Source organism: Pseudophryne corroboree, chromosome 3, assembly GCF_028390025.1.
Source record: "Pseudophryne corroboree isolate aPseCor3 chromosome 3, aPseCor3.hap2, whole genome shotgun sequence".
NCBI classification, from domain to species: Eukaryota; Metazoa; Chordata; class Amphibia; order Anura; family Myobatrachidae; genus Pseudophryne; species Pseudophryne corroboree.
Window position 1 is genome coordinate 750316725 of NC_086446.1, and position 16497 is coordinate 750333221.

Consider the following 16497-nt stretch of genomic DNA (forward strand, 5'->3'; position numbering starts at 1 on the left):
AGGGTATTATGTGGGGTGTGAAAAAACTACCTATAGTTTTTCCTGAATCAGAAGAACTAAATGATGTATGTGATGAAGCGTGGGTTGCCCCCGATAAAAAGATGCTAATTTCAAAGAAGTTATTAGCTTTATACCCTTTCCCGTCAGAGGTTAGGGCGCGCTGGGAAACACCTCCTAGGGTGGACAAGGCGCTCACACGCTTATCTAAACAAGTGGCGTTACCCTCTCCTGAGACGGCCGCACTTAAAGATCCAGCAGATAGGAGGATGGAAAATATCCAAAAAAGTATATACACACATACAGGTGTTATACTACGACCAGCTATAGCGACAGCCTGGATGTGCAGTGCTGGAGTAGCTTGGTCAGAGTCCCTGATTGAAAATATTGATACCCTGGATAGGGACAATGTTTTACTGTCTTTAGAGCAAATAAAGGATGCATTTCTTTATATGCGTGATGCACAGAGGGATATCTGCACACTGGCATCACGGGTAAGTGCTATGTCCATTTCGGCCAGAAGAAGTTTATGGACGCGACAGTGGTCAGGCGATGCGGACTCAAAACGGCATATGGAAGTTTTGCCGTATAAAGGGGAGGAGTTATTTGGAGTCGGTCTATCAGATTTGGTGGCCACGGCTACAGCCGGGAAATCCACCTTTTTACCTCAAGCTACTCCCCAACAGAAAAAGACACCGACTTTTCAACCGCAGCCCTTTCGTTCCTTTAAAAACAAGAGAGCAAAGGGATATTCATATCTGCCACGAGGCAGAGGAAGGGGGAAGAGACACCAACAGGCAGCTCCTTCCCAGGAACAGAAGCCCTCCCCCGCTTCTACAAAAGCCTCAGCATGACGCTGGGGCTTCTCAAGCGGACTCGGGGGCGGTGGGCGGTCGTCTCAAGAATTTCAGCGCGCAGTGGGCTCACTCGCAGGTAGATCCCTGGATCCTGCAGATAATATCTCAGGGGTACAGGTTGGAACTAGAGACAGATCCGCCTCGCCGTTTCCTGAAGTCTGCTTTACCAACGTCCCCCTCAGAAAGGGAGACGGTTTTGGAAGCCATTCACAAGCTGTACTCTCAGCAGGTGATAGTCAAGGTACCTCTTCTACAACAGGGAAAGGGGTATTATTCCACTCTATTTGTGGTACCGAAGCCGGACGGCTCGGTAAGACCTATTCTAAATCTGAAGTCCTTGAACCTGTACATAAAGAAGTTCAAGTTCAAAATGGAGTCACTCAGAGCAGTGATAGCGAACCTGGAAGAAGGGGACTTTATGGTGTCCTTGGACATCAAGGATGCGTACCTCCACGTTCCAATTTACCCCTCACACCAGGGGTACCTCAGGTTCGTTGTACAAAACTGTCACTATCAGTTTCAGACGCTGCCGTTCGGATTGTCCACGGCACCTCGGGTCTTTACAAAGGTAATGGCCGAGATGATGATTCTTCTTCGAAGAAAAGGCGTATTAATTATCCCATACTTGGACGATCTCCTAATAAGGGCAAGGTCCAGAGAATAGCTAGAGAGGGGATTAGCACTGTCTCAAGAAGTGCTAAAACAGCACGGCTGGATTCTGAATATTCCAAAATCCCAGTTAATGCCGACAACTCGTCTGCTGTTCCTAGGGATGATTCTGGACACGGTTCAGAAAAAGGTTTTTCTCCCGGAGGAAAAAGCCAAGGAGTTATCCGAGCTTGTCAGGAACCTCCTAAAACCAGGAAAGGTGTCTGTACATCAATGCACAAGAGTCCTGGGAAAAATGGTGGCTTCTTACGAAGCAATTCCATTCGGCAGATTCCATGCACGAATTTTCCAGAGGGATCTGTTGGACAAATGGTCAGGGTCGCATCTTCAGATGCACCAGCGGATAACCCTGTCTCCAAGGACAAGGGTATCTCTTCTGTGGTGGTTGCAGAGTGCTCATCTATTGGAGGGCCGCAGATTCGGCATACAGGATTGGATCCTGGTGACCACGGACGCCAGCCTGAGAGGCTGGGGAGCAGTCACACAAGGAAGAAACTTCCAGGGAGTGTGGACGAGCCTGGAAACGTCTCTTCACATAAACATTCTGGAACTAAGAGCAATCTACAATGCTCTAAGCCAGGCAGAACCTCTGCTTCAAGGAAAACCGGTGTTGATCCAGTCGGACAACATCACGGCAGTCGCCCATGTAAACAGACAGGGCGGCACAAGAAGCAGGAGTGCAATGGCAGAAGCTGCAAGGATTCTTCGCTGGGCAGAGAATCATGTGATAGCACTGTCAGCAGTGTTCATCCCGGGAGTGGACAACTGGGAAGCAGACTTCCTCAGCAGACACGACCTTCACCCGGGAGAGTGGGGACTTCATCCGGAAGTCTTCCACATGCTGGTAACCCGTTGGGAAAGACCAATGGTGGACATGATGGCGTCTCGCCTCAACAAAAAACTGGACAGGTATTGCGCCAGGTCAAGAGATCCGCAGGCAATAGCTGTGGACGCGCTGGTAACGCCTTGGGTGTACCAGTCGGTGTATGTGTTTCCTCCTCTGCCTCTCATACCAAAAGTATTGAGAATTATACGGCAAAGAGGCGTAAGAACGATACTAGTGGTTCCGGATTGGCCAAGAAGGACTTGGTACCCGGAACTTCAAGAGATGATCACGGAAGAGCCGTGGCCTCTACCTCTAAGGAGGGACTTGCTTCAGCAGGGTCCCTGTCTGTTTCAAGACTTACCGCGGCTGCGTTTGACGGCATGGCGGTTGAACGCCGGATCCTAAAGGAAAAAGGCATGCCGGAAGAAGTCATTCCTACTTTGATTAAAGCAAGGAAGGAAGTAACCGTGCAACACTATCACCGCATTTGGCGAAGATATGTTGCGTGGTGCGAGGATCGGAGTGCTCCGACGGAGGAATTTCAACTGGGTCGATTCCTACATTTCCTGCAATCAGGATTGTCTATGGGTCTCAAATTGGGATCTATTAAGGTTCAAATTTCGGCCCTGTCGATTTTCTTTCAAAAAGAATTGGCTTCAGTTCCTGAAGTCCAGACTTTTGTTAAGGGAGTGCTGCATATACAGCCTCCTGTGGTGCCTCCAGTGGCACCGTGGGATCTCAATGTGGTTTTGGAATTTCTAAAATCTCATTGGTTTGAACCACTAAAAAAGGTGGATTTAAAATATCTCACATGGAAAGTGACCATGTTACTAGCCCTGGCTTCGGCCAGGAGAGTGTCAGAACTGGCAGCTTTATCTTACAAAAGCCCATATCTGATTTTCCATTCGGACAGGGCAGAACTGCGGACTCGTCCGCATTTTCTCCCTAAGGTGGTGTCAGCATTTCATCTGAACCAGCCTATTGTAGTGCCTGCGGCTACAAGTGACTTGGAGGACTCCAAGTTACTGGACGTTGTCAGAGCATTAAAAATATATATTGCAAGGACAGCTGGAGTCAGAAAATCTGACTCGTTGTTTATATTGTATGCACCCAACAAGATGGGTGCTCCTGCGTCTAAGCAGACGATTGCTCGTTGGATCTGTAGCACAATCCAACTTGCACATTCTGTGGCAGGCCTGCCACAGCCTAAATCTGTAAAGGCCCACTCCACAAGGAAGGTGGGCTCATCTTGGGCGGCTGCCCGAGGGGTCTCGGCATTACAACTTTGCCGAGCAGCTACGTGGTCAGGGGAGAACACGTTTGTAAAATTTTACAAATTTGATACTCTGGCTAAGGAGGACCTGGAGTTCTCTCATTTGGTGCTACAGAGTCATCCGCACTCTCCCGCCCGTTTGGGAGCTTTGGTATAATCCCCATGGTCCTTTCAGGAACCCCAGCATCCACTAGGACGATAGAGAAAATAAGAATTTACTTACCGATAATTCTATTTCTCGGAGTCCGTAGTGGATGCTGGGCGCCCATCCCAAGTGCGGATTATCTGCAATAATTGTACATAGTTATTGTTAACTAATTCGGGTTATTGTTTAGGAAGCCATCTTTCAGAGGCTCCTCTGTTATCATACTGTTAACTGGGTTTGATCACAAGTTGTACGGTGTGATTGGTGTGGCTGGTATGAGTCTTACCCGGGATTCAAAATTCCTCCCTTATTGTGTACGCTCGTCCGGGCACAGTACCTAACTGAGGCTTGGAGGAGGGTCATAGGGGGAGGAGCCAGTGCACACCACCTGATCGGAAAGCTTTACTTTTTGTGCCCTGTCTCCTGCGGAGCCGCTATTCCCCATGGTCCTTTCAGGAACCCCAGCATCCACTACGGACTCCGAGAAATAGAATTATCGGTAAGTAAATTCTTATTTTAATTATCCCGTACTTGGACGATCTCCTTATAAAGGCGAGGTCCAAGGAGCAGTTGTTGGTCGGAGTAGCACTATCTCGGGAAGTGCTACAACAGCACGGATGGATTCTATACATTCCAAAGTCACAGCTGGTTCCTACCACACGCCTACTGTTCCTGGGGATGGTTCTGGACACAGAAAAAAGTGTTTCTCCCGCAGGAGAAAGCCAAGGAGCTGTCATCTCTAGTCAGAGACCTCCTGAAACCAAAACAGGTATCGGTGCATCACTGCACACGAGTCCTGGGAAAAATGGTAGCTTCTTACGAAGCAAAATTCCATTCGGCAGGTTCCATGCAAGAACTTTTCAGTGGGACCTCTTGGACAAGTGGTCGGGATCGCATCTTCAGATGCATCGGCTGATAACCCTGTCTCCAAGGACCAGGGTATCTCTACTGTGGTGGCTGCAGAGTGCTCATCTTCAAGAGGGCCGCAGATTCGGCATACAGGACTGGGTCCTGGTAACCACGGATGCCAGCCTTCGAGGCTGGGGGGCAGTCACACAGGGAAGAAATTTCCAAGGACTTTGGTCAAGTCAGGAGTCGTCCCTACACATAAATATTCTGGAACTGAGGGCCATTTACAATGCCCTAAGTCTGGCAAGGCCTCTGCTTCAAAACCAGCCGGTACTGATCCAATCAGACAACATCACGGCAGTCGCCCATGTAAACCGACGGGGCGGCACAAGAAGCAGGATGGCGATGGCAGAAGCCACAAGGATTCTCCGATGGGCGGAAAATCACGTCTTAGCACTGTCAGCAGTGTTCATTCCGGGAGTGGACAACTGGGAAGCAGACTTCCTCAGCGGACACGACCTACACCCGGGAGAGTGGGGACTTCATCCAGAAGTCTTCCAACTGTTGGTAAACCGTTGGGAAAGGCCACAGGTGGACATGATGGCGTCCCGCCTAAACAAAAAACTAGAGAGATATTGCGCCAGGTCAAGGGACCCTCAGGCGATAGCTGTGGACGCTCTAGTGACACCGTGGGTGTACCAGTCAGTTTATGTGTTCCCTCCTCTGCCTCTCATACCAAGGGTACTGAGAATAATAAGAAAACGAGGAGTAAGAACAATACTCGTGGTTCCGGATTGGCCAAGACGAGCGTGGTACCCGGAACTTCAAGAGATGATCTCAGAGGACCCATGGCCTCTGCCGCTCAGACAGGACCTGCTGCAGCAGGGGCCCTGTCTGTTCCAAGACTTACCGCGGCTGCGTTTGACGGCATGGCGGTTGAACGCCGGATCCTGAAGGAAAAGGGCATTCCGGAGGAAGTCATTCCTACGCTGATTAAAGCCAGGAAAGATGTAACTGCAAAGCATTATCACCGCATATGGCGGATGTATGTTGCTTGGTGTGAGGCCAAAAAGGCCCCAACAGAGGAATTTCAACTGGGTCGATTTCTGCATTTCCTACAAGCAGGAGTGACTATGGGCCTGAAATTAGGCTCCATTAAGGTACAGATCTCGGCTCTGTCGATTTTCTTCCTGAAAGAACTAGCTTCACTACCTGAAGTTCAGACGTTTGTTAAGGGAGTGCTACATATTCAGCCCCCTTTTTGTGCCTCCAGTGGCACCTTGGGATCTCAACGTGGTGTTGAGTTTCTTAAAATCACATTGGTTTGAGCCACTTAAAACCGTGGATCTAAAATATCTCACGTGGAAAGTGGTCATGTTATTGGCTTGGCTTCAGCCAGGCGTGTGTCAGAATTGGCGGCTTTGTCATGTAAAAGCCCTTATCTGATTTTCCATATGGATAGGGCAGAATTGAGGACTCGTCCCCAGTTTCTCCCTAAGGTGGTATCAGCTTTTCACTTGAACCAACCTATTGTGGTGCCTGCGGCTACTAGGGACTTGGAGGATTCCAAGTTGCTGGACGTAGTCAGGGCCTTGAAAATTTATGTTTCCAGGACGGCTAGAGTCAGGAAAACTGACTCGCTATTTATCCTGTATGCACCCAACAAGCTGGGTGCTCCTGCTTCTAAGCAGACTATTGCTCGCTGGATTTGTAGCACAATTCAGCTAGCGCATTCTGCGGCTGGACTGCCGCATCCTAAATCAGTAAAAGCCCATTCCACAAGGAAGGTGGGCTCATCTTGGGCGGCTGCACGACGGGTCTCGGCTTTACAACTTGCCGAGCTGCTACTTGGTCAGGGGCAAACAGGTTTGCAAAATTCTACAAATTTGATACCCTGGCTGAGGAGGACCTTGAGTTCTCTCATTCGGTGCTGCAGAGTCATCCGCACTCTCCCGCCCGTTTGGGAGCTTTGGTATAATCCCCATGGTCCTTTCGGAGTTCCCAGCATCCACTAGGACGTCAGAGAAAATAAGATTTTACTCACCGGTAAATCTATTTCTCGTAGTCCGTAGTGGATGCTGGGCGCCCGTCCCAAGTGCGGATTGTCTGCAATACTTGTATATAGTTATTGTTAACTAAAGGGTTATTGTTGAGCCATCTGTTGAGAGGCTCAGTTGTTTTCATACTGTTAAACTGGGTATGGTATCACGAGTTATACGGTGTGATTGGTGTGGCTGGTAAGAGTCTTACCCGGGATTCAAAATCCTTCCTTATTATGTCAGCTCGTCCGGGCACAGTGTCCTAACTGAGGCTTGGAGGAGGGTCATAGTGGGAGGAGCCAGTGCACACCAGGTGACCTAAAAGCTTTCTTTAGTTGTGCCCAGTCTCCTGCGGAGCCGCTATTCCCCATGGTCCTTTCGGAGTTCCCAGCATCCACTACGGACTACGAGAAATAGATTTACCGGTGAGTAAAATCTTATTTTCTCTAATGTCCTAGTGGATGCTGGGGACTCCGAAAGGACCATGGGGAATAGCGGCTCCGCAGGAGACTGGGCACAAAAGTAAAAAGCTTTAGGACTACCTGGTGTGCACTGGCTCCTCCCCCTATGACCCTCCTCCAAGCCTCAGTTAGATTTTTGTGCCCGAACGAGACGGGTGCAGGCTAAGGGGCTCTCCTGAGCTGCTTAGTGTAAAAGTTTAAAGTAGGTTTTTTATTTTCAGTGAGACCTGCTGGCAACAGGCTCACTGCACCGAGGGACTAAGGGGAGAAGAAGCGAACTCACCTGCGTGCAGAGTGGATTGGGCTTCTTAGGCTACTGGACATTAGCTCCAGAGGGACGATCACAGGCCCAGCCATGGATGGGTCCCAGAGCCGCGCCGCCGTCCCCCTTACAGAGCCAGAAGACGGAAGAGGTCCGGAAAATCGGCGGCAGAAGACGTCCTGTCTTCAATAAGGTAGCGCACAGCACTGCAGCTGTGCGCCATTGCTCTCAGCACACTTCACACTCCGGTCACTGAGGGTGCAGGGCGCTGGGGGGCGCCCTGAGACGCAATAAAAACACCTTTTTTGGCAAAAAATACATCACATATAGCTCCTGGGCTATATGGATGTATTTAACCCCTGCCTATTTTTACATAAAAAAGCGGGAGAAAGGCTGCCGAAAAAGGGGCGGAGCCTATCTCCTCAGCACACTGGCGCCATTTTTTCCTCACAGCTCCGTTGGAGGAAGGCTCCCTGACTCTCCCCTGCAGTCCTGCACTACAGAAACAGGGTAAAACAAGAGAGGGGGGGGCACTAAATTGGCATATAAATATATACAGCAGCTATATTAGGGAAAAACACTTATATAAGGTTATCCCTGTATATATATATATAGCGCTCTGGTGTGTGCTGGCAAACTCTCCCTCTGTCTCCCCAAAGGGCTAGTGGGGTCCTGTCCTCTATCAGAGCATTCCCTGTGTGTGTGCTGTGTGTCGGTACGTTGTGTCGACATGTATGAGGAGGAAAATGGTGTGGAGGCGGAGCAATTGCCTGTGTTAGTGATGTCACCCCCTAGGGAGTCGACACCTGACTGGATGGTCTTATGGAAAGAATTACGTGATAGTGTCAGCACTTTACAAAAGACTGTTGACGACATGAGACAGCCGGCAAATCAGTTAATACCTGTACAGGCGTCTCAAACACCGTCAGGGGCTCTAAAGCGCCCGTTACCTCAGGTCGATACAGACACGGACACTGACTCCAGTGTCGACGGTGAGGAAACAAACGTATTTTCCAGTAGGGCCACACGTTACATGATCACGGCAATGAAGGAGGTTTTGAACATTTCTGATACTACAAGTACCACAAAAAAGGGTATTATGTGGGGTGTGGAAAAACTACCCGTAGTTTTTCCCGATTCAGATGAATTAAATGAGGTGTGTGATGAAGCGTGGGTTTCCCCCGATAACAAACTGCTAATTTCTAAAAAGTTATTGGCATTATACCCTTTCCCGCCAGAGGTTAGGGCGCGTTGGGAAACACCCCCTAGCGTAGATAAGGCGCTCACACGCTTATCAAAACAAGTGGCGTTACCGTCCCCTGATACGGCCGCCCTCAAGGAACCAGCTGATAGGAAGCTGGAAAATATCCTTAAAAGTATATACACACATACTGGTATTATACTGCGACCAGCAATCGCCTCAGCCTGGATGTGCAGTGCTGGGGTGGCTTGGTCGGATTCCCTGACTGAAAATATTGATACCCTGGACAGGGACAATATATTATTGACTATAGAGCATTTAAAGGATGCATTTCTATATATGCGAGATGCACAGAGGGATATTTGCACTCTGGCATCAAGAGTAAGTGCGATGTCCATTTCTGCCAGAAGAGGATTATGGACGCGACAGTGGTCAGGGGATGCGGATTCCAAACGGCATATGGAAGTATTGCCGTATAAAGGGGAGGAGTTATTTGGGGTCGGTCTATCGGACCTGGTGGCCACGGCAACGGCTGGAAAATCCACCTTTTTACCCCAAGTCACCTCGCAGCAGAAAAAGATACCGTCTTTTCAGGCTCAGTCCTTTCGTCCCCATAAGGGCAAGCGGGCAAAAGGCCACTCATATCTGCCCCGGGGCAGAGGAAGGGGAAAAAGACTGCAGCAGACAGCCTCTTCCCACGAACAGAAGCCCTCCCCCGCTTCTGCCAAGTCCTCAGCATGACGCTGGGGCCTTACAAGCGGACTCAGGCACGGTGGGGGCCCGTCTCAAGAATTTCAGCGCGCAGTGGGCTCACTCGCAAGTGGACCCCTGGATCCTGCAGGTAGTATCTCAGGGGTACAAATTGGAATTCGAGACGTCTCCCCCTCGCCGGTTCCTGAAGTCTGCTTTACCAACGTCTCCCCCCGACAGGGAGGCGGTATTGGAAGCCATTCACAAGCTGTATTCCCAGCAGGTGATAATCAAGGTACCCCTCCTACAACAGGGAAAGGGGTATTATTCCACGCTGTTTGTGGTACCGAAGCCGGACGGCTCGGTGAGACCCATTTTAAATCTGAAATCCTTGAACACTTACATAAAAAGGTTCAAGTTCAAGATGGAGTCACTCAGAGCAGTGATAGCGAACCTGGAAGAAGGGGACTATATGGTGTCTCTGGACATCAAGGATGCTTACCTCCATGTCCCAATTTGCCCTTCTCACCAAGGGTACCTCAGGTTTGTGGTACAGAACTGTCACTATCAGTTTCAGACGCTGCCGTTTGGATTGTCCACGGCACCCCGGGTCTTTACCAAGGTAATGGCCGAAATGATGATTCTTCTTCGAAGAAAAGGCGTCTTAATTATCCCTTACTTGGACGATCTCCTGATAAGGGCAAGGTCCAGAGAACAGTTAGAGGTCGGAGTAGCACTATCTCAAGTAGTACTACGACAGCACGGATGGATTCTAAATATTCCAAAATCGCAGCTGATTCCGACGACACGTCTGCTGTTCCTAGGGATGATTCTGGACACAGTACAGAAAAAGGTGTTTCTCCCGGAGGAGAAAGCCAGGGAGTTATCCGACCTAGTCAGGAACCTCCTAAAACCAGGCCAAGTGTCAGTACATCAATGCACAAGGGTCCTGGGAAAGATGGTGGCTTCTTACGAAGCGATTCCATTCGGCAGATTCCACGCAAGAACTTTTCAGTGGGATCTGCTGGACAAATGGTCCGGATCGCATCTTCAAATGCATCAGCGGATAACCCTGTCTCCAAGGACAAGGGTGTCTCTCCTGTGGTGGTTACAGAGTGCTCATCTCCTAGAGGGCCGCAGATTCGGCATTCAGGATTGGGTCCTGGTGACCACGGATGCCAGCCTGAGAGGCTGGGGAGCAGTCACACAGGGAAAAAATTTCCAGGGCTTGTGGTCAAGCATGGAAACGTCACTTCACATAAATATCCTGGAACTAAGGGCCATTTACAATGCCCTAAGTCAGGCAAGACCTCTGCTTCAGGGTCAGCCGGTGTTGATCCAGTCGGACAACATCACGGCAGTCGCCCACGTAAACAGACAGGGCGGCACAAGAAGCAGGAGGGCAATGATGGAAGTGGCAAGGATTCTTCGCTGGGCGGAGAATCATGTGATAGCACTGTCAGCAGTGTTCATTCCGGGAGTGGACAACTGGGAAGCAGACTTCCTCAGCAGACACGATCTTCACCCGGGGGAGTGGGGACTTCACCCAGAAGTCTTCCACATGATTGTGAACCGTTGGGAAAAACCAAAGGTGGACATGATGGCGTCCCGCCTCAACAAAAAACTGGACAGATATTGCGCCAGGTCAAGGGACCCTCAGGCAATAGCTGTGGACGCTCTGGTAACACCGTGGGTGTACCAGTCAGTGTATGTGTTCCCTCCTCTTCCTCTCATGCCAAAAGTACTGAGAATCATAAGAAGGAGAGGAGTAAAGACTATACTCGTGGCTCCGGATTGGCCAAGAAGGACTTGGTACCCGGAAATTCAAGAGATGCTCACGGAAGACCCGTGGCCTCTACCTCTAAGAAAGGACCTGCTCCAGCAGGGACCATGTCTGTTCCAAGACTTACCGCGGCTGCGTTTGACGGCATGGCGGTTGAACGCCGGATCATGAAGGAAAAAGGCATTCCGGATGAAGTCATTCCTACCCTGATCAAAGCCAGGAAGGATGTAACCGTACAACATTATCACCGTATTTGGCGTAAATATGTTGCGTGGTGCGAGGCCAGGAAGGCCCCTACAGAGGAATTTCAACTGGGTCGTTTCCTGCATTTCCTGCAAACAGGACTGTCTATGGGCCTCAAATTAGGGTCCATTAAGGTTCAAATTTCGGCCCTGTCAATATTCTTCCAAAAAGAACTGGCTTCTGTTCCTGAAGTTCAGACGTTTGTCAAGGGAGTACTGCATATACAGCCTCCTTTTGTGCCTCCAGTGGCACCTTGGGATCTCAATGTAGTTTTGGGATTCCTAAAATCACATTGGTTTGAACCACTCACCACTGTGGACTTAAAATATCTCACATGGAAAGTGGTAATGCTGTTAGCCCTGGCTTCAGCCAGGCGTGTCTCAGAATTGGCGGCTTTATCCTATAGAAGCCCTTACCTAATTTTTCATACGGACAGGGCAGAATTGAGGACTCGTCCTCAATTTCTCCCTAAGGTGGTTTCAGCTTTTCACTTAAACCAGCCTATTGTAGTGCCTGCGGCTACTAGGGACTTGGAGGATTCCAAGTTGCTGGACGTAGTCAGGGCCCTGAAAATATATGTTTCCAGGACGGCTGGAGTCAGAAAATCTGATTTGCTGTTTATACTGTATGCACCCAACAAGCTGGGTGCTCCTGCTTCTAAGCAGACGATTGCTCGTTGGATTTGTAGTACAATTCAGCTTGCACATTCTGTGGCAGGCCTGCCACAGCCAAAATCTGTAAAAGCCCATTCCACACGGAAAGTGGGCTCATCTTGGGCGGCTGCCCGAGGGGTCTCGGCTTTACAACTTTGCCGAGCAGCTACTTGGTCAGGGGCAAACACGTTTGCTAAATTCTACAAATTTGATACCCTGGCTGAGGAGGACCTGGAGTTCTCTCATTCGGTGCTGCAGAGTCATCCGCACTCTCCCGCCCGTTTGGGAGCTTTGGTATAATCCCCATGGTCCTTTCGGAGTCCCCAGCATCCACTAGGACGTTAGAGAAAATAAGAATTTACTTACCGATAATTCTATTTCTCATAGTCCGTAGTGGATGCTGGGCGCCCATCCCAAGTGCGGATTGTCTGCATTACTTGTACCTAGTTATTGTTACAAAAATCGGGTTATTGTTGTTGTGAGCCATCTATTCAGAGGCTCCTCTGTTATCATGCTGTTAACTGGGTTCAGATCACAAGTTGTACGGTGTGATTGGTGTGGCTGGTATGAGTCTTACCCGGGATTCAAAATCCTTCCTTATTGTGTACGCTCGTCCGGGCACAGTATCCTAACTGAGGCTTGGAGGAGGGTCATAGGGGGAGGAGCCAGTGCACACCAGGTAGTCCTAAAGCTTTTTACTTTTGTGCCCAGTCTCCTGCGGAGCCGCTATTCCCCATGGTCCTTTCGGAGTCCCCAGCATCCACTACGGACTATGAGAAATAGAATTATCGGTAAGTAAATTCTTATTTTTTTGAAGATCCAGAAGTAGCGTCTGACATTATTATGTACTGTCGCTATATCGCCGATCTACTAATCCTATGGAAGGGCAGGCAGGAACGATTAGTCCAGCTCTTAGAGACACACAATAGCTGTAATCACCCAGTTAAGTTCACATACAACATGAGTACACACTCTGTGAACTACTTGGATGTGGAGATTTCGATTAGAGATGGATACATTAATACATCCATTTTTAGCAAACCCACGGACAGGAATAATCTGTTGCATTTTTCCAGTTTTCACCCCACACCTCTCAAGCGGGGTCTGCCCTATTCCCAGCTACTAAGGGTCCGCCGGATCACTTCTGATCCTGTGCTAGCGGAAACCCAAATGAACAGCATGATTAGCAAATTTCTAGCTAGAGGTTATCCATTAGCATTACTTGAGCAAGCTAAACTGAAGGCCCTGGCCGCAGATCGGTCCAAACTATTACAGGCCAAACCTAAAACCATTGAGTCCAACACTATTTTGCCATGGGTGGACCAATTTAGTCCTGCTAGTAGTGGTATCAATCAGATTTCCAAGAGTATGTGGCATATAGTACAATCTGATAAGGAATTGAACTTGGGCCAGACTAAATTGTTGTCATGCTATACTAGACGGCGTAACATCAGGGATATGCTTGTTAAAGGAGATATCTCTCCAAACCCACAGGGATTATTACAGGGCAACTCTAGAGGGTGCATTAGATGTACATGTACCACATGTCAGTTTATGATTAGTGGCAAAAGTTTTTCGCATCCACTTACGGGTAGAGTCTTGACTATCAACTATACACACTTACCTGTTCTTCTAAGTTTGTAGTCTATCAGTTGCTGTGTCCGTTTGGGCTGTCATACATAGGCAAAACAGAAAGAATGTTTAAAGAGCGTATGGCAGCCCACCGGTCGGCAATTAAAGCGGCCATTGCCAAAGGTTCGAGTGACCAGCCGGTCGCTCGACATTTTGCGGTGGCACGACACCCTTTAGTGTCCCTGCCTGTGATGTACATTCAATATGCCTGCATGCTGTATTGTGTACTGGTGTTGCTATAGCTACTGGCCGTGGGCGATGACGTCATGTGAGAGCGCCGACGGACCAGGCGCGTGCCTGTGTTCCGGAAGCGTGGTGATGGCGTCTGCATGCACTATTTAGGTAAGCACTTTTGTTTTTGTTCACTTGATCTGATGAAAATGCACAAGTAAAACGCATTGAAACGTTGTCTTCACTACGGATGTAAGGGTACTTTGTTCCCGCCGCTTGGAGTGCCGCACCCGACGCCGTGTATGTATGTATATGTATGTATATGTGTGTGTGTATATATATATATATATATATATATATATAGTGTGTGTGTCTCTGTAGAGGGCGGCACTCCTGGGTCTTGTATACAGTCAGTACAAGCAGGTGACAGGCACCTTAAGCAGGTTAATGTTTCAGTTTTAGTTTAAAAACTTTCGTCATAAAACTGAAACGTTAATCTGCTTAAGGTGCCTGTCACCTGCTTGTACTGACTGTATACAAGAACCAGGAGTGCCGCCCTCTACAGAGACTATATTGAATTCTCTGCCAGGTGTTTTTGGAAAAGCACCCGGGCAATTCATGGTTTTTTTTTTTTTTATCAGAGTGCCAGCTTTTTCTTTAAAAAAAAAAAAAAAAAAAAAATATATATATATATATATCAATATGTCTTCCATTTAATGAAATTATCTTTTGCTATGCTGATCCTTTTTTAGTTCACCTGGTCGTCGTTCTTTCTGTGTGTTTGCTTGTTGATGAGAGAGCAGATATTCCAGCCTGTTGCATTGTGACCTTGTGCTTTGTGAGGATAGGCACTGATGGGTTATTATCAGGATAAAGGATGAGTCTGTGTGACCAGGGCAGTGGGTGGCTGAGGTCCGTCAGAATGGCCATTGTAGTATTATGTTATAGGCTCTGGTTATGTCAGAGGGGCGTCTTTTCAAAAAGTGTTTACACCACTGAGTGTTCTAACCTCATAATCTCTAATATCGAACATTATGAAGTTAAGTAAGTCTGATACAGAGATCGCCATATAAATAAATGTGCGTGGTGACTTTCAATATCTTCAGAATCTCCGTTTTTAGCGTTTTAATGGACCATAAGGCAGCCATTGATAGAAGTGCTGCTGTTAATGTGTAATCTGCAACAGTGCTCTACAGCCCCAGACACTGCAAATGTCTTATAAAGCCGTTTCCCATGTGACTCTGTACATAGCACCCTCTGTAGAATATTTGTGTTTCAGTGTTAAAGCTGTGTGTTATAGGCTGGCCTCACACTTACTCTCCTCTGTACTAAGCATCTATAGTGTCTGTAAGGCAACTTTTATCGGTAAATCAAGTCTCGCTGTGACTACTTCATCTGAGTCTTATACACCCATTTCCCGTTTGGATTAGTATTACATGTGGCACCTGTAAGATTTACACATGGGTTTGTTCTGACTGTTTAGGCGACGTCACAAAGCCAAATTCTGTAGAAAAATATATAACTTTATTTCTAAATAATCTGGGTCTGTGCTGTGACCGTTAATGAAGAGGTCAGCCAAATCGCCATTGTACCGTGACTTGCACGGTACAATATTGACCACAGCTAGAACTATTTTAGGTAGGCTTACCGTACTGTCATTGTAAACCTGGACACTAATGAGTTATACAGGTTCTGTGGCTGGCTGACTTCAAGGGAGGATGTAATGCAGTGTGAGACGGCCGAAATGACGTCTCGCACTTTATTACATCCGGAACGTCGCCTCGCACTGCATTACATCCGGAGCATTACAGCCGGAGTGCCGTCTTGCACTGCATTACAGCCGGAGCGCCGCCTCACACTGCATTACAGCCGGAGCGCCGCCTCACACTGCATTACACCCGGAGCATTACAGCCGTCTCGCAGTGCATTACAGCCGGAGCGCCGCCACTCACTGCATTGCATCCGGAGTATTACAACCGTCTCGCACTGCATTACATCCGGAACATTACAGCCAGAGCGCTGTCTTGCACTGCGTTACATCCGGAGCGCCGCCTCACACTTCATTACATCCGGAGCATTACAGCCGGAGCGCCGCCTCACACTGCATTACATCCGGAGCATTACAGCCGGAGCGCCGTCTTGCAGTGCATTACAGCCGGAGCACCGCCTCACACTGCATTACATCCGGAGCATTACAGCCGGAGTGCCGTCTTGCAGTGCATTACAGCCGGCCCTTGAAGCCAGCCAGCCACAGAACCTGTGTAATTCATTAGTGTCTGGCCAAACTCATACTTTTTTTATTTTTTTAAAGCGGCAACCATTTACAAGGCAAAACTAGATTGGTTTTGCCTTGTAAATGATTGTCGCTTTAAAAAAGAAAAGAAAAAAAGTTTGGCTGGAATCTCGGCTCCGGCCGTCTCGCACTTCATTACATCTGGCCCCAAGTCTGCATTTCCCCTGGTTTTAATTAGTCACAGATCCTGTGTAATCCACGAGTGTCCCGGTTTAAAGGGATGGTATGGTAAGCTTAATGTTGGGTAACTTGTATACAACGCACTATTTACATGAAATTGTAGGACGCTGTGAGTGCTGCACTCATCTCTGCTACTATTGTTTACCGTGACCTTTCCTTCATGCTGATTGGGCATTGAGCACGCATCTGTGTGCTTGAGACACTCCCACCGCAACGGCATACATGTCTGCAGCTGTGATGGGTCTATTTACTAAGCCTTGGAGAGAGAGAACG

The 16497-nt window shown here is 48.5% G+C and overlaps 1 protein-coding gene across 1 annotated transcript in view; it reads left to right on the forward strand.

Annotated features, from left to right (window-relative positions):
• RRP12 (ribosomal RNA processing 12 homolog) overlaps nucleotides 1-16497 on the forward strand; it is a 210120-nt gene that overhangs the window by 41135 nt on the left and 152488 nt on the right. The gene's annotated exons all lie outside the window — the stretch shown is intronic.